This window comes from Adiantum capillus-veneris, chromosome 12, assembly GCF_014529385.1.
Source record: "Adiantum capillus-veneris isolate H3 chromosome 12, ASM1452938v2, whole genome shotgun sequence".
NCBI classification, from domain to species: Eukaryota; Viridiplantae; Streptophyta; class Polypodiopsida; order Polypodiales; family Pteridaceae; genus Adiantum; species Adiantum capillus-veneris.
This window is the reverse complement of record NC_140942.1, coordinates 138,472,887-138,490,948: the sequence shown is the minus strand read 5'-3', so window position 1 is coordinate 138,490,948 and position 18,062 is coordinate 138,472,887. Positions and strand designations below refer to the sequence as shown.

Sequence of the window (18,062 nt, the reverse complement as noted above, 5' to 3'; positions counted from 1 at the left end):
TGCTCGAGGGATCGCTCCAAGACCTGTATCACCGAAAGGATCTCAACATTCGAGAATCCCCCAACTCAATAAAACCTCACTCGACCCTCAACAAAGGCTACAGTGAATCTGACAATACATAGACTTCCCACAAAGTCATACATCCACAAATTTCCCACTGTATGCTGTAACCGCTACGGCGATTGTTTGCTGCGTGACTCACAGCCAGCAAACCCTCAACAGACATACATCATCTCTGACAATGCATCCCATGTGGAAGTACCTGCAATGTCAGGATGAAATCTGGAATATCAAGCAGCAAACACAAGCTACCTGATGAACTAGTGGATGTCGCCTACAATCTGTGTGTAGATGCGCACGTGTCGTATGTGACATGCCTCCAAGAACTGTGAGCCGTCCTTCGATGTGTAGATAGCCACAAATGAACACTCTGGGAGTGCCGATATCCTCAGCACCTGCAGTCGTAGGCCGAAACCCTAAATTTGCAGAGTCGGATCTACACCCGCCGAGACCACGTAGTCAAAAATGGCCTGCGCAGAACTTTGTCGAAGCCGAACGGTGGCCAAGATGACCTCAGAATGAAATTCTGAGAACACCAAGCCCTTTCGGATTCCCCCACAGGATTTGGGGCCGTGTCTTTTTCTGTCGAATTTCACTCCAATCTGAGCTGGTGACTCTAGCCTCCTGCAGTGCTGCCCCGAGCCCGATCTGAGCTCTGATACCAGTTGAAGGAGTACGAGCGGAAGTGCGATGCGAGAGAGAGTGCGAGAAGAAGAGCACGACGATATGGTGAACTCGCTCCACTGTAATGTGTAGAGCATAGTGAGTTCTTATTAGGTTTTTACAAAAGAATATGTGTACATACCTGGCAGCCCGCCCACTTACCTGGGCAACCACATTGGGCTTTATACCCCAACAGAGGAGTGTGTGTAGTCCTTTCTAGCCACTGCCTTATCAGGCTTTTTTGTAAACAAAGGGGTTTTTTTTTAATTTCTCATAGAGGAGGCTTTAAAGTATTCTAAAGCTCTCTTTTTATAAGAGAAAAAATATCAAGAACTAGTAAAGCAGCCCAGTGTGTGTGTGTGTGTGTGTGTGTGTGTGTGTGTGTGTGTGTGTGTGTGTGTGTAGTTATCAAAAAATACCAATCCCATACTAAAGTAACACTGTGTGTGTGTGTGTGTGTGTGTTTGTGTGTGTGTGTGTGTGTGTGTGTGTGTGTGTGTGTGGTGTGTGTGTGTGTGTGTGTGTGTGTGTGTGTGTGTAGGAGACAATTAACAATAAAGAGACATCATGCAATATCATCAAAAAAGCTTTATTAACCAATGGTGTTACAAAATTGCAGGAGGATCATTTTCACTGCATATGAATGTCTATAAGGAGGAAAAAAACACAGAATGGCTTCCCAATTGCAAGCCCACACCCTATACCTGCAGCCATCACATAGAAAAAACACACAGTTAGTTTCTAATGTGGAATGCAGGTGTCATTAGGTGTGTGCACTTGTTATCAATGTCAGCAAAAAAAGATAGGCTACTCAGTGTTCTACCACCTGAGAATCCATACGCGTATCTGTTGTCTCGTTCTGTAGTAGGACAGGTCCCAAGAGGTCTTCAGCAATGCTCTCTCCTTGCAAGGTTATAACCCTTTGATAATATATAGAGTAGGGCATCATACTGGCCCACATGAGCTGCTCTGCATGGAGCCTCCACTCTTTTGAAAGTAAAGAGTGGGAGGGTGGTGTATTCCGTTTCATTTTCTGCGTGGGGTAGTGGAAAGAGTGGGGGTGAGGGAGAGTACTTTCGCATGTATGAATAGTCTCTCATCCTACCTGCCTCGATGTCATCTTTTGCCACGTCAAAAAATTCCCTTAAAGTGGATGATGTCCCATAACCCCATATGATTATACTTGATTAGGGTGTGTTCCCACTTATGGGCATAATGCTTTAATCCTGCAAAGGGGTTTATGTGTGTCCCACCAGCCATCCCGCAGCTAGCAGATCCCTGATTTTTTGAATTACACATGATTTGATACACATGGGGGCATTAGGCCCCTTCAAAACAGGGGTTGCTAGTGCCCACCAATGAGTAGATTTCTTACCTTCTTTGGGTTACAAGCTACAGAAATCGGAGTACATGTTTGCAGATAGTTGTGAATTATCCTCCATAATCTTGCTCTCTCAAAACCATTGCTGCAGAAAAGGTAGTCTTTTGATGTCTAGACCAGCTTGCCTTGGTTCAATGTTAAAAAATAAGATAGGTTTTATTTGGGATAGACATACTTTGTGGTCCCAATTGGCAGGCCTATTGCTACATCTATGGATGTATTTAAAAGTGGGGGTGTCGTCTATGGCATCCTTCAGGTTCATCCCTCTTACTAGGGTATTGTTATTGATTCGTAGTACCATGTTGAGGAATGTAGTGGAAGTACCATCCTTGTAAGTGCCCTGATCATCAATGATACGTGATGAGGGGTAAATGAGATGAGTATCAATTAGGAAGTGTGGGTTGGGGATATTCAGCCATAGGATATCATCAAAATACCTATATACATATCTGAAGTCAGTAAGGTTAGGCCTAATCTCTACATTGTGTATGCTTTTCTCAAAGAACATGTATTCTAGGGCATGTAGGTATAAGTTGCACCATATAGGTGAGCATGATAGACCCATGGGTATCCCGTTCACTTGCCTGTATAGTCTGTCCTGTAATTGGACAATCATGTTCGAAATGATCCATTCGTTTAGCTCGAGTGCTTTGTCCTTATCAAAGGATAGGCCATTTTTATACCTTTCTTTGGACCATGTACCAATACAACAAGAGGTGGGTTGGCTTCTAAAGGAGATGAATGGCTCCTTGGTATGTTGGTATGAGTAGGTGATCAGCTGGTTGGTCAGCTTAATGAGTCCTTGATCCCCATGGTGGGATATGTGCTCATAGCATTTCTTTATATCAATTGAGAACAATGTGGTTGTTGCCTCTGGGAGGTTCAATACAACATCATATAATGCATCTACCACCCACCAGGAGTGTATGTGGATGTTATAGCATAGTAAGGCTTTTTGATTTAATGTGTATGCCCTCTTTTTCAAGATAGGGATGCGTATTTTCAGGATACATGCCAGAAGTAGTGATGCGTGGGAAAAACAACAGTTGGATCCATTTGTGATCCACCTGAAAGCCCTCTTATGTGACTTATAAGTGGCCATGAGGTATGGCAGCTGGAGATCATCGGGGCAGGAAAAAAAGTTCAATTTTTTCCTTATAGCAGAGATGATCTGTGGGTCCGTAATGGGCTGGAAGTCTTCTCCCTCCAATCGTGTGTATGCCCCTTGCAAGATGTAGCTCTTGCATATAAAAACTGGGTTGTTAGCTGCCTTATCTAAATTGGTTATGTAGTACTTTTCTCTTAGTGATGTTAAGAGATAGTCCCAATCAGGAAACTGCTTGATATGTTTTTTGCATGGGAGGTGTAGAGAACAGTACTAGTAGAAGTACATTTGCATGTTCTCTAGTGAGACTCCTTTAGGAAGGGAAACAGTTTTATTTGCTATTACTCTCAGCAGTACTACCCATAGTTCATCAGTGGCCTCCTTTTTGTTAAAGGGTGTTGATGGGATGTGATTGAGCCCTTTGCTTAAAACAAGCTTTACATGGGGGTCATCAAACAGGTTTAAGTCATAAAATAATTGATGACCATGCGTTGTGTTATACCCCATATCTGTGGTTGGCATCTGCACGTATCAGTGTGTGTGTGTACTTGCCCTAACCCAGGCGCCATACACAATGGGTTGGTAGTAGGCCCATTGTGTATGGGCCTAGTACCTAATAAGAGAAATGAGATTCTCTTGATTAAAGTGTAACCCAGGCCAACTATGCTGGGTGTGAACCTGTGTAATAATGTTACAGATCTGGTTTCTATTAAACCCGTTAAGGCAATACTTTCTGATTAGTTGATAAACCTCCTCCCAGGAAAGAAAAGAGTTAGAGAAAGAATAGCATATTAAGTGTAGCAGGCTGATGCATGAGCTAATAGCAGCCTTGTGAGGCCTATTGCTCTTCTTTTTTATGAATTCTACAAATGGTAGTTTCACGAGATCCCTTTTCCAAACAAACCTTAGGTCATCACCCACCGACAGATGGGATATGAAGGGAAATAGAAAGGTTAAGGAATTGGACAGATGTGAAAACAGCCCCGTTGGGTGTGATGATCTTATGGAGAGAAGTGGGTTCAATTTTAAAACAATGAGGATAAATTAGATAAATTTCTTTGAGGAAATCTCTATTGTTGACACTAAGTAAGTCATCCATATATCTATAGGTATGTCTGAACTGTGAAAGCTTATTTTTGTAAGACTCCATGGTTTTGAGATACCACTTGTATCCAAAAAAATCAAGGTAAGTATTACACATAAGTGGAGAGCATGAGAATCCCATGGGGATGCCTAGGCATTGGTTAAAGCAAAGACCGCCTGAAACAATAGTGCAGTTACTCAGTAGCGAGGAGATGTAACAGCAAAGCTTAGCTTCATTAAAGTGTAAGGAGTGAGATAATTTAATCCACATGGGTTTATTGGAAAGAGAGATGTAAAAAAGTTTTTTATTTCTAGGATTGGAGAAAGCCATTTTAATCACCTTGGCAAGAATACTCTTAAGGCCAAGATCCCCTTCCAGGGGAATGTTTTCGTAACATTGTGTAATGTCAGCAGTAAAAGTGTGGAAGATTTGCTGAGGAAGATTAAGCGAGACTTCTGTAGAGTTTTTTGTAAGCCAAAAGGGATTGTATTGAATATGTAAGAACTCCTGGCAGATTTTCTATTTAGTGGCACAAATAAGCTCAAATTCGGATAATATAAGGTCAAGGCATAAACTAATATCCTTGGTGATATTAGTAAAAATACTATTGGAGGCATCAGATATCCATCTGAACTTATACTTATGAAATTTATAAGTGGGACATAAGACAAGTAACTTAGTGTTCAGAACAGAGTAGCCTAGATTTCCTAAGTGTTTAGCAATTTTATTGGTGACAGTTTGTAGTGGAGATTTAATATTACAGAATTCCTTACCAGATACTCGATTACGAACGGTCTTCCAAGCAAGTTTTTTGCATATAATAGTGGGGCAGTTAGAGCTTTTGTCAAGCCCGACAACAAACCATTTTATCAGAGATATTTTGAAAATTAAAAGTTAGCTGAGCTGTAAGCGAGGAGTCATCAGAAGATAGCCACTTTGTAGGTAGTTGTGATACTTTTTGAGGGAAGCATTCCTTCACAACTTCCTTTAAGTCCGGTAGGACTGTCATCTCCAGTTGGAGAGCACTGACAAGGTCAGTGAGGTAGCTTAGTATAGCTGATAGAGCAAGGTAGGGGTTTTTGGGAAAGTTAGGTATATGATTGAGCCCTTTGGCCAAAATTCTACGTACTTTAGTATTTTCAATAATGCCAAGATCACAGGTGCACACATGGTTACCATAAGCCTCAAAATTCCTGCAAAAGGTGGTAAACTGAAAGCATGTACAATGCATTGGGAACAGATTCTTGCCGAAGAAAGTTGTTATTGTAAATTAACTTCTTAATGGGATGGTGATATTTCCATCCTATGAGAATATTGTCAAGTACTTTGTGATTGCCAAAAAACATATCAAAGCACTCACAAAAGATTTTTTGGTTGAATCCAATCCAGGAGTACATTGTGAAAGAGACAGTGTATGTAGATGAATCCCTTGTCCGGGTCCACTTTGTTGAGAGTTCTTCTTCTGCAAGGGCTTGTAGTAACCCGCAGTATACTAAGGTTTAAAATTCAGGAAAGTTCCTGATGGGGGGAGACCTGCCTCTTCCTCTTGTATAGCTACGACTCTTCCCCGGTTAGAGGATGAACTAGGTGTTAGAAAGGAAGTGAAGGAGTTGGGGGTAATCAAAGACTTGGATCTTTTCATAGCAGGGGAGTCATCCTCATCAATACAAGGTTTAAGTAAGCTAGTGATGATCTTAACACCTTTAAAGTTAGCATAAGTAGTCAATTAAATTTCGGGTTCATGAGATTTTAACTCCTTCGAATTATCTAGCATTAATCCACGTAAGATGTTAAAGAAAATCTGCACAATAACAATTTGCTTAGCTTGGCCGCCTAACCAAGAGCAAATGAGGGAGAGGTGAAAATCCACATGTTTTTTTGGGAAGATTAAGTCCAGATGGTTGAGAATAAACCAAATGCTATGATCAAACCACATGATTCTAGATCCACGAGAGGCTTTAGAATCAAGAAATCTGCAGGCACATTTTACATAAGGTTGAAAGACATTCCAGATGGATTCAATGTAAAAATCTGGATTACTCTTGGCAAATTCCATGTTTCCATTGGTACAGATGTAGAGGCCAATATTGGAGGGGCACTTGGAGTGGTCAATGAGATTGAGATTGGAGGGTGCTTTGATAAGCTCCCCTTTGTCCATAAATTTTCCTCCTTTTCGAATCTTGAGTTTGTAGTCTTCTATAGTAGAGGCAGGAAGGTTGGCAAGGTAGACCCAAGTTTCACTCAAAATGGGTGCTAAGAAAGCTTTGTTAGGCAGGACCCAAAGTTGATGGTCAACCCCAAGGGATTCAATTTCAATTTGTCTAACAGGTAAGACAGGAAAAACTTTGGATATTTAAGGCACCATCTTCAAGAGGTTAGAGTCATTGAGGGAGCAAAGATTACTCTAAAATTCCTTAATTGCTTCAAGGGCAGCACTATCCCAACAAAAGATTCCACCAGTTTGTGGAATAGTTGGAGTAGCCGGTGTACAGATACAAAAGAGGGATTGAAACCACATAACTTCCTTAGAAAGTTAGACAAATCAGCACTAGAGGAGGAGAAAAGGGCAAGCTCTTGCTGGTATTGTGAGGAGAGTAGGGGAAGTTGGGCTATGTATTGGGCGATTAAATTCACCCCTTTCATGGAGTCTTTATCCAAAGTAGCTAACATTTTGACCCAATCATTAAAAGACAGCATATGTAAGACAGATGATTCTTGTCAGAGGTAAGCACTGAATCATAAATTAGTTGAGAAGCATCCAAGCTGCTAATACATCTGAGTACAAGAGATGTGGCCACTGAGAGGGGCTCCGAGGACAATTCCAATCCTTGTGAGAGAGCAAGAGTCTGCAATTTTTCAAAAAAGTGAGGTGAGGTTCACTTATACTTACCATAGTAAGTAATACAATATTTGGCCTTCCTAGAGAGAAAGAGTCTAGTTCTAATTGCCAAGGCATTCTTTGGTTTATGGTCCTTAAGGTATAGCTTAATCTGTTCGAGAATCTTTGCATGATTCTTAGGGTTGTGATTAATACTCATGCGGGCTGTCTTTCTATAGGGTAAACATTCATGAAAAAAAGGAACAGTATAAACATAACTAAAAGTAAAAACAGTAAGTGTAATTTTTGGGCCTGCAAACCTTAAACCGGCAAAGTCAAGGACTATAATAGCCATGAGCAGGGGACCAAAAATAGAGTCTATGAAGGACCACCTAACACCAGTCAACCGGTCAGGGGATTATAGACTGTGGGTCCAAATTAGAACTCAATTTTGAAGAAAATTTTCAAAGCCAGCATCCCGGTTTCTCTAGAAAGAAAAAACTTATTATAGGATGTGTGTGTAGTTGCTAAATCTTAGATATTAAGACATAATTGAACTTTTACATTCAAAAGACATCTGGCAATGGAACAAAGAATAGATAAGTACAAAAACAATTCAGTATTAGAATCATTTAAGTACAATGTTTGTAGGAAAGAGATCCTCTTTTAGTATGCACATAGTAAACGAACTTCTCAAATCATAAGTGAGTGTTCCATCCAGTGTAGGAAGGCATGCCAAAGTCAAAAAGAACTTCCAAGATAAGATAGAGTCCTTATCTGTATCCATCCAAACAAGACAACAATTCAATTAGCCTTGGATGTGTTTTATAGGTATCGATGGACTATAACAGTTGTTATCCATGTCCATCTTACAAACGTTTTTTAACCTTCACAAGCTAAGTCCAAGAAATTGTGATTTCTCTTATTTTTAAAGAATCCCAACGAATTTAGTAAAAGAGTATCATTTTGATTAGAGTATCATTTTGATTAGAAGGCCATCACCCCTTCTAATCCAAGTGTCAGAATCCCCCCTTCCTTTATTTTCAACAGTTTTTATCAGTTATGAAAGCTCCATCAAATGAAGTTTTTTTTAGGTTTATCCATTTACAGTTTTTTTTTTTTAAGATAAGCATATTAAGGATTCTTTTTAGGTTAGAAGCCTATCACAATGAAGTGGATTCCAAACCATACATTCATCTCCTTAAGCAGCCCAAGTAATAAGGAGAGATGCTAAAAAAACCAAGCCATACTCCATATCTTGAAGTTTTAAAGAAAAAGGTTTAAACTATGTTTAAATTGCTAGATCCATAATAATATCCAAGGCTAACATATGAGCAACATCCTCCTGAGTATATGCAAAAAATACCTGAAATGTATATCCCATCCTTTCTAAAAAAACCATGAACAACCATAGTGTGTAGCCTAGCAACCCAAAAGAAGCAGAACCTTCCAATACCCATAGGGTGAATTTCTTTTTTTTTGAATTTCCACAACAAGTTGTAAAAGCAAAAAATCAGTAAATCGCTCGAGTTAGGAATCAGACACAAAGAGTAGTAACCCAATGCCTTTTCAGCAACTTTCCTTACCAAAGTGAAGCCGAAGTAATAACCCTATTTCTGTCATTTTTTACATTAAAAAACCAACCACCAAATCGCAGATACCAAAACCTCATAGTGTTAAGCCTTCAGCGAGAATGACATGCAACCAGAAATTGCCAACGAAAAGTATGATATGCAACCAAAAAGCCTTTCATTCAGACAGTAACCGCCATATTGCCATAACCACTCAATTATGTTAAGATGCACCATTACGGCCATTTAGTATAAGCCAGGTACCGACATCGTGACAGTAATCAATTCGGCAGAACCAACAATAAGCTGTTGTGCGGAAGGTAGAGCACCACACACCCCCTCTTTTTCTCAATCATCAAAAATACAGACCGAACATAGAGTCATAGTTAATCAATCAGGGCGCCAAACCCCGCCATCTTGCAATCAGAGGTTAATAAGCAAAAATAACCCAAATTGTATTGGTTACCAAGGCAGAAAAAGGTACACTTAATCATCCATATGCAATGACCACTGGCCGTAGGGTGGAATTTTTTGAAAAAAACCATAAGCAGTAATTTTAATGCACCATTCGGTAATCATACAACACTGAGAAACCCCATGCCTAGTTTTATAAAGATTGCAGGAGGAGACCACCAATATTTTCAACAAAACATCCTCCTTACAGAGTGTTAACCCATGTGGAAAGAGACCTAAGTCTGCAATAAGTAAAGCAAGAAATAGCAGTGACCGACCTGAGTAACTTGAGTAGAGAGCTCCATGCTTAGTATCAGAAATGCAGTAACTAGTTTTAAGCAATCAAGCAAAGCACAACCAAAACTAAGTGAGGGGCAGAGATGCGCCCTTACAATTGAATAGAGTAGGGAGGGAGGTTGCCATAACTCCAAATCGCACAGATATCCAGGCGTTTAGGGGGATCTCCAACAGAGCAAATGAAGCCGCCTGCGCGGTGCCATGAGGAGGTAGCCAGAGTATTCACGGCAGGGTTTCACCCAAGGTAAAAAATACTTCCCAATGTTGCGACGGGCTAAACCCTGTAGTATTACCCATAGGAGGTGGTTAGCAAAACCTAGGAGGTAAGTGAGCTCGGGTACTCCCTCAAGTGACGTGGAGTGTGTGTAGTCCTTTCTAGCCACTTCCTTATCATGCTTTTTTTAAAACAAAGGGGTTTTTTTTATTATTTCTCATAGAAGAGGCTTAAAAATATTCTAAAGCTCTCTTTTCATAAGAGAAAAAATATCAAGAACTAGTAAAGCAGCCCAGAGTGTGTGTGTGTGTGTGTGTGTGTGTGTGTGTGTGTGTAATTATCAAAAAGACCAATCCCATACTAAAGTAACACTGTGTGTGTGTGTGTATGTGTGCCTGCACGTGCGCACGCGTATCCATGACATTTAAAGAAGAAGAGAAATTACGATATAAGCATTTATGTGGATTGGTTACTCATATTTATTGTTTTTTCATTGTCCTTTTTGACATTGTATGTTTGTGAAAAAGATGATTCAATGCTATCGTATGATCAGTATGGTCTAAATATTTTTTGATAGTTGTCTATTTTTTGCACTTGCCAATGGACATTGCTCACTAGGTGGCATTTGAATGTTGTCTCTTTGAGCATGTTGATAGAAATATTTCTCCAACATGGATCTCGCATTGGACTTGGTGTCTTTAAGCGAGTTGATAAAAGGATATTACCATTGGTTTGTGGCTTTGTGCACCAACATTTTGTTTTAAGGCTTGTGGCTTTGTGCATTGACATTTTAATTTATTTTGGAGCATGTTACTAGCAAGATGTTGTGAGCATGTATACGGCAAGGAAGGGCTTTGGTTTCCTGTACCACATGTGATCATGTAACTTGAAGCTTGCATTGTGCAAGACACTAGTGTGGGTGTGAGAATTCTTAATGAGATTGTTTGTCTCGTCGATTGCCAAAACAACATGATGTGATGTTTATGCCAAACATGCCACCCTCAACAAAGCACATAACACCTTAATTAACTTTTGACTATATGTGTAATCTATTTGAGCAAAAGAAAAATAATGTTCAAAAGTGTTTAGCTTTACATGTGGTTTCTTTTGACTGTGAACAAAAGAAAAATTATTGTTAAAATTGTTGTTTTTGAAGCACACCATTTGCAAGCTATGAACATGCTTTATGTTTAAATGTGTTAGTGAAAACATTGGGATGGTACTCAAGACCTATTGGAGAAACATGTGCTTTGTGGTAATTTGGTTGATGTGTATGGCCAGTTGTGGCTCACTCTTATATGGAAAGTTGATGTGGTTTACTGTTGTGTTGATTGCAAGATATGCCCAACATGGTCATGATAATCTGGTTTCTCAGAGTGTGTTTATGGCATACATGGGGAGTTGCAAACACCTCACATGCTAATTGTGCACCTGGATCGACTTTAAATTTGAGACAATTTTTGGCTAGAAAATTATGCACAACATTCAATCACATATAGATAGGACAAGGTTGAAGGTGATCTCTTTTGGTGGGTTGATGCAATTCATGCATTGATCTTGAAAGGAAAAAATCAAGATTGCACACTTGTGGGATAAAAGGCAAAAGAAATTTATAAGTTGTGGGCAGATTGTTACATTGTTAGGTGTTCATCTTCATGCTTCAGACCTTACTAGTTGGGTACGAGAAGTTGTGGGTAAACAAACTAGGTTTGATTACTTGTAATGATTGGTCATCGATGTGCACTAGAACTTGGATGAATTTTGGGAAAGTTTTTTATCAGGCCACACATCAAATTTTGCATCAAGCCGGTCATAGATAAGGGCTGATTTACACTAGCTTTGGATGGGTCAGAATTGGACGAGTATCCATAGTGCACGCTGACTGGGTACATAGTTTGAAATTCAAACTAAGACACATTGAGGATATACCCGAGTTGGTTCCTTAGTATGTTGTCAGTCACTATGCTACACACTCTTTGACTAGTTTAACTCAGTTAGATCATGTGAGACATAAATTTTATATGTAAGATATGGGTATGATAGTTTTTTTCATTGATTGTCGTATAAGCGTAGAAAGGGGAGGCATATTTCCTAATACGAGTCGTATATAGGGGTTTTATCAAACTGGTCCACTCGCAGGTGGCGTCCCGTTTTGTATATAGAGTGAATCCCCCGTGGATGTTACAAGTCTAAGGAGGAGTAAAATAGGTTTCCTTCTTGGATGATGAAGACAAAGATGGTATCACTTATAAGAGACTTAGGATTCATTGGGCAAGAGCAACTAGAAGAGCCACACATTGCACTAATAGGTCATGGGTCAAATATTAATCTCATGTCAAAGAGTACATACCAAAACAAAAGATTGCCAATAGAAGGTGACTATAGGGGATGTGAAAGATGACCAAAAATTCTTTGTACAAGAGATGTCTACATATCCTATTATCCTTGGGCACCCATACATCAGTGCTACTTATGTGGAAACAAAGGTGATGATGATGGATCAACTTATGCTAGGATAAGGAATAGATATGGTATATGTGTGGTTCAAAACCTTATTGTTTGTGTGGACAATGAAAGGAACCGTGACACTCTTAGAGAGAAACCCTGCCAAAGACAAACAAAGGACTACATGGATGTCAGGGGTTTTGGTCATGTACCATTGTAGAGTGGGATTGCAGTGGTACTACAAGAGAAAACTTCTCACACAATGTATATGAAAAGGAGGTGTTTTTTACAGGTTTTGTAGGATTAATAAACTATGGATCTATCTCTTTTACAAAGTGTGAGGACTTGAAGCAGTGAGAATGATAACGTGTAAATAGTGTACAAAAAGGTTTGAGGACTGATGGTTTGCTAGAAGATGATGAATGCATTATAGGTGGGTTTGACGAGTTTTTATTTGTGGATACCATGCAAGACTTGAAGAGTTTAGTGGTGGACTGTGATTTGTGTATTGGAATTGAGGTTTTGAAAGCATGATCCATGGAAATGTACAAAGTCCTTGAGGATTTTTAAAATTTTCAACGTGTTAATGGAAGTGGACTTGAAGGATGAGTGGAGACTAAGTATAAGTCTTTAGCAGAGAAGGTGAAACCAGTGGCATTGTCTCTACCGGAAGATTGCAAAGAGAAGATGGAGAAAGCTACAAAGAAACCTAGTCTTTGGGACCCAAGCAAAATTGGGCACAAGTTTATGCAAGGCTCCTTGAAGGAGTAAAAGGTTGGTTGCAATGACCATTTGATAGCACGTGACATTATACCTCAAATAATGATGCCCTTTCTTGACAATGTGTCTATCAAAGGATACGATATAAGTGACATAAATGTGTCTCTACACTCAAGGGGGTGCGGTAAGTATGTATAAAAATCATATAAATCATTGTGTCTCTAGACTCAAGGGGTGTGGTAAGTATGTGGCAAATCATATCAATGATTGTGATAAGGTTGAAAGGAATGACCCTTACCTTGTCTAGGCAAAAGTCAGTAATTGGAGTGACTGATAAAGTTCTTATTGTAGGGCATATGTGCAGGCCAAATAATAGAATACCTTGTCCAGCAAAGATTGATGCGATTTACAGAATGAAAGAGGCAAGTATAAATGTGACTTCTACATTATGCACATGCAACATAAACCTTTGTATCAACTCTTGAGATACAATTTTTCAATGGGAAGAAATGCATACACATTCCATGAGGAAATTAAAGAAGTTGCTTCTTATGTCTACAACTTTGAGGAAATTAATATTTGAATGTGGAAGGCATGTAATTGTGACAATGGATACTGGCCCCATAGGAATTGGACCACTTTGACCTCTTTTCTCCCACTTTTTGACCCGGATTTAAAAATACACTAAAAATTTAAAAATTTTAAAAAAATTTCAAATTTCAAGTTTTCCCTCCTTAAAAGGTCTCCAAACCTATTTTATGGTCAAAAAAGTATTTTTGACCTTCAAAAGTTAAAAACGTGCACTAAAAAATCCAAAAAATGATTCTTTAAAAAAACAAATCAAAACATCATTTTCACCCTCCAAAGTCTTTCCAAACCTATTCTATAGCTAAAAAGTGTTTTTCTCTCTCTACAAACCCTTTTCCAAGCTCTCCATTGCTGCAACAACCACATGCACCCCCTATAGTCCATCATTATCTCTCTGCTAGCTTTCTCCCACCTCCATTGTAGCACCAAGCAAGCTCCTCCTCCATCTCTTCCCCTTACCCACCACATAGTTTCACACCAAGTTAGCTCCTCTCCCTTCTCTCATCTCCATTACAACATGAAACAAGATTCTACTCCTTTTACTTTCATTCACTCACACTACATGGAAACCTCTACTCCCGAAGGTGGCAAAAGTATGAGCTCACATGAGTTGCATACCACAACAATAGGAGGTGTGAATATCGCGTGGGCATTGCAAGGGTTCATTTCCAACATAAAGATAGAATGGTAAGAAAACTACCCTTGTAGCTTACATTCAGAGCTTAACATCATCTCCATCTTTAAGTTTATCATGCTGGAGAGAATTAACCTCTTTATGGATTTCAGTGTTTAGGCTTCACACCTCATAACACTGGGTGGTGCTATTTTGTTGATGACTTTGGTGCGCCATCTATAGTTGTGTAGCATGTGATTTGAGTCTCACAATGTAAGTAAGTTGTGTTATCTATGGAGAGTCGTCAAAGATTTTTATTGTAATTTATTCTTCGTATAATTGTCATTAGATAATTGGAATGATATCATTTTGTACTTTATAACTTTGTGCTCACATAATCTTTTGTTTACTTACAGATTCAACTTGTTTTAAGAGGACATGAGCAAGCAACCATGTGCAGAGATGGAAATCACTCTATTTTTGTTCCTTGAGGAACCTTTCACTACCATGTTAAAAGATTTTGATAAGAATAGTAGGTGTTTTTTAGAATCTTGAACCAATAGGGACTCTCTAGGAGCTCTCATAGAAGCCATCCATATAGTACTACTATCTTTCCTAGTGTCATAGACACACAAATACTCAAGTGTATATGAATCTCTAGATGAGGAAGACAAATACTTGTAAGATAAGCCTAATAGCAACAACATTGTCTCCATTTGTAATTATTTTTCATGAGGTTGGATTCCTCTATAAATGCAATATAAATATGTTTTTTTGTTGAATGGTGTCACATTGAGTGAGAGTATTTAATTTAGATTACTGAAATTTCATACAGATCTGAGAAATATTGTTTACTTTTATGGATATTTTGATTTGCCTGTACGATGATTCAAGTCGTAAGTCTTAATCACTCCACCTTGAAGAAATTCAAACAATATTTGATTTCAGTTTAATCATTAATGGTTATTCTTATTAAAGTGGATCATAAACTTTGTCAAAATGTCCTCATTTGGGAATGTTGAATATATATCATTAGCAATGTTTCACAAGAACATTAGGTGGACACAAGGAAGTAAAAATTGGCTCCTTGTTTGGTCGATTTCTAGTGTTTAATGTTTAGTGCACAGGATTTGTGAGGCTGTTGACATGGGGAGTTCACTAAAGTATATGTAACATAGCACATGTGTTCAACAGAAGGGATTTTATATTCTTGTAAAGTTGCAGAAACATATGTAGATAAGGCCTATAAGGGATACTTTTAATCCATTCTAGTGAACACACGTGATATAGAAAAATTTTTAATAGTGAATGCTCCGAACCTTTGAACACAAAGAAAGGGGGGGGCGGGGGGAGCTCTAATTACATCTGAGTGAAAAGAAGTGGAATTTGTACTGTCATGTTGCATAAAGATTTGCTTTCACTTAATCTAAAAAAAAATTGGTATCCTGGGATACAGACAAGGCCATATAATGCAAAAAAAAGGGTGACCACAAGGGCGCGTAGTGAGCCATCCAAAACTGCTGGATGGGCCATATGTGGGCCCTTGTGGCCATCCTTTTTTTGCATAATTAGGCTATTGTTGTACTCCATAACCCTGGAAAAGATGACATGAACCTAAAATTAAACTTTTCAAGCACATTATGCCTTCCTTCAACTCAACTTACTAGTTTCCTGCACCAAAAGGGCAAATCACATTGGACAGTATAAAAATCTAGTCTCATGCTACATAAACATCTGGTTTCATCAAATATTAGCATTCTTGCTATTATAAGGGGTAGACAAGTCCATATAATGCAAAAAAAAGAGTGGCCACAAGGGCGCACAGGTGAGCCATCCAAAACTGTTGGATGGGCCATCTGTGCGCCCTTGTGACCACCCTTTTTTTGCATAATTAGACTATTGTTGCACTACAGGACCTTGGAAAAGGTGAGATGAATGTAAAATTTAACTTTTCAAGCACATTATGCCTTCCTTCAACTCAACTTACTAGTTCCCTGCACCAAAAGACCAAATCACATTGGACAAAATAAAAATCTGGTCTCATGCTACATAAACATCTGGTTTCATCAGCTATTAACATTTTTGCTATCCTAAGGGGCAAACAAAGCTAGAAAATGCAAAAAAAAAGGGTGGCCACAAGGGCGCGCAGATGAGCCATCCAAAACTGCTGGATGGGCCATCTGCGCGCCCTTGTGGCCACCCTTTTTTTTGCATTTTCTAGCTTTGTTTGCCCCTTAGGATGACAAAAATGTTAATATTTGATTTAAATTTAACTCTTTATGGCCAAAACCACTTAACTTAAAACACATGGATAAACCGAAAAGCCAAATCACTATGGAGACAGTAAACACAACTCTTAATCATTTTATCATTGCAAAGTCATCTGAAATGATGTGAGCCTCTACAACTTCTTGAATAGCCTCCAACGCTATTGCTTGCATTTTATACTGATTTCCATAGCTTTGAAGCACCTCTTTCACCGTGTGAGCATATTTTTGATGCATAAACATGATTCAAGTGTTAGGTTTTTTTTTTTTTTTTAAGTGTTGAACTTTTCGGTTGCTTTCAACAGCTTCTAGATTTCAATCGGCTCCGAATCTGTCTGGGCTTGTCTCACATAAATTTGTTCATCTCATCGCGTTCTTCGACCATCATGTGATGAGAAAAAATCATATCTTGCTCGCATTCTCCAAATATAAACGTGCAAGTTGACAATTTATCTAAAAATGATGTAAAACATACATTTTTTCCTTTTTTTTTAATCTATGGGCTCCAACGAGCATTAAAACCATGGAATCTGAAAATACTCAAAGAACCATTGTTTTTTATTATGTTAAGGACTGTATTTCCTACATACAAAACTTTCCCAAAATCTCGCCCTAACACCTTCAAAAGTGGCTTCCAAGGAGTGTACTCGGTCAAAATTTGAAACTGAAGAAAAACAATCAGAATGAGCTCCTAGACTGTGTATAAACTTTAGAATAACCAAAATTTCCTTCAAAAAAAAGTTATGCTAAAAATTTGAAAATAACCCCCCATTGGACTCCCCGCAACGATAGAAGTCAAAGGATTCAAGGAGAGGTATGGTGTCACAAGTGCATGGTGGGAATCTCATTGAGGTTTATTCCGTCAAGATCTCTTGTACTTTATCATGCCTTCTCATGTACAATCTTACCAAAAAAAAAATGACACTTTAAATGACTACAAATCTTATTTAACTTATCAAACAATCTAAAATATGGTAGACCAAGAGTACTCTTACACATCAACAAACATAAAAGTCCAAACTTCTTCTCATTAACTTTGATAAACATACATTCGTGAACAACTTCCAAGGGGTAGTGCAGTCATAGTTCTTACATCCATTCCATGACATGGTATGCTCATGGAGTGACCTATCATAAAAAAATCTCTGGTGGGGGTGTCCTCATGTTAGGAAAGGGTGTGCTGCTGATGAAAAGTTGTTGTATTGTCCTACTAGGGATCTCTCCATGTTAGCATGGTGATTTTTGGTGTAGTGGGAGCCACATTGTTTGAGGAGAGCTTTGTGCCACCGTAAAAGCTTCATGTTATGCTAGTTCCTTGAGCCATTCTTGCATTAGGATGAGATTACCTACCTCTAATAAGGATGGATTTGAAACACCTACCTGCAAGATGTAACAAAGAAGGCTATTTTAGAGGAAAAGTGGTGACACTTGACCTCTCTAACCTGCACCCACTGTTTCTTGTAATGCCACTGTTTTGAGCTAAAGAGCTTGACATTTGTGCATCCACGAATGCAAAGAAGCACCTGCACCCATACACAATCAATTGCAATAGCCTAACAAGCCTACTTCTCCCCTCCCAAGATATTGAAGAATCATACACATTCGTCTCACCGACAGAATGACGATCTTGGGATGACCTCTTGCTCACCCTCACGTGCGACCTTCGGTGCAAACACCGCGGACAAGCAATATGTACACTTTTGTTGTGCGGAGTACATGGTGGTGGATGCATACGATTTGTGATGTCCATGAGCACCATGGCAACTGTTGCGTGAGGAAGCAA

The 18,062-nt window shown here is 39.0% G+C and overlaps 1 long non-coding RNA gene across 12 annotated transcripts in view; it reads right to left on the bottom strand.

The window, feature by feature from the left end:
- Positions 1-18,062, bottom strand: part of LOC147446580 (uncharacterized) — a 36,774-nt gene that overhangs the window by 6,808 nt on the left and 11,904 nt on the right. For 2 of the 12 annotated variants that reach the window (XR_015189891.1, XR_015189888.1), the window contains one exon: positions 16,817-16,943. The exons of 1 other annotated variant lie outside the window; for it this stretch is intronic. This is a non-coding gene — a long non-coding RNA (uncharacterized LOC147446580). Of the gene's footprint in view, positions 1-1,338; positions 1,428-7,717; positions 7,889-9,268; positions 9,714-15,889; positions 16,007-16,356; positions 16,655-16,816; positions 16,944-17,277; positions 17,803-18,062 lie in introns of those variants that run through there. 9 more of the 12 variants (XR_015189890.1, XR_015189887.1, XR_015189889.1 and 6 more) reach the window with 7 other exon arrangements.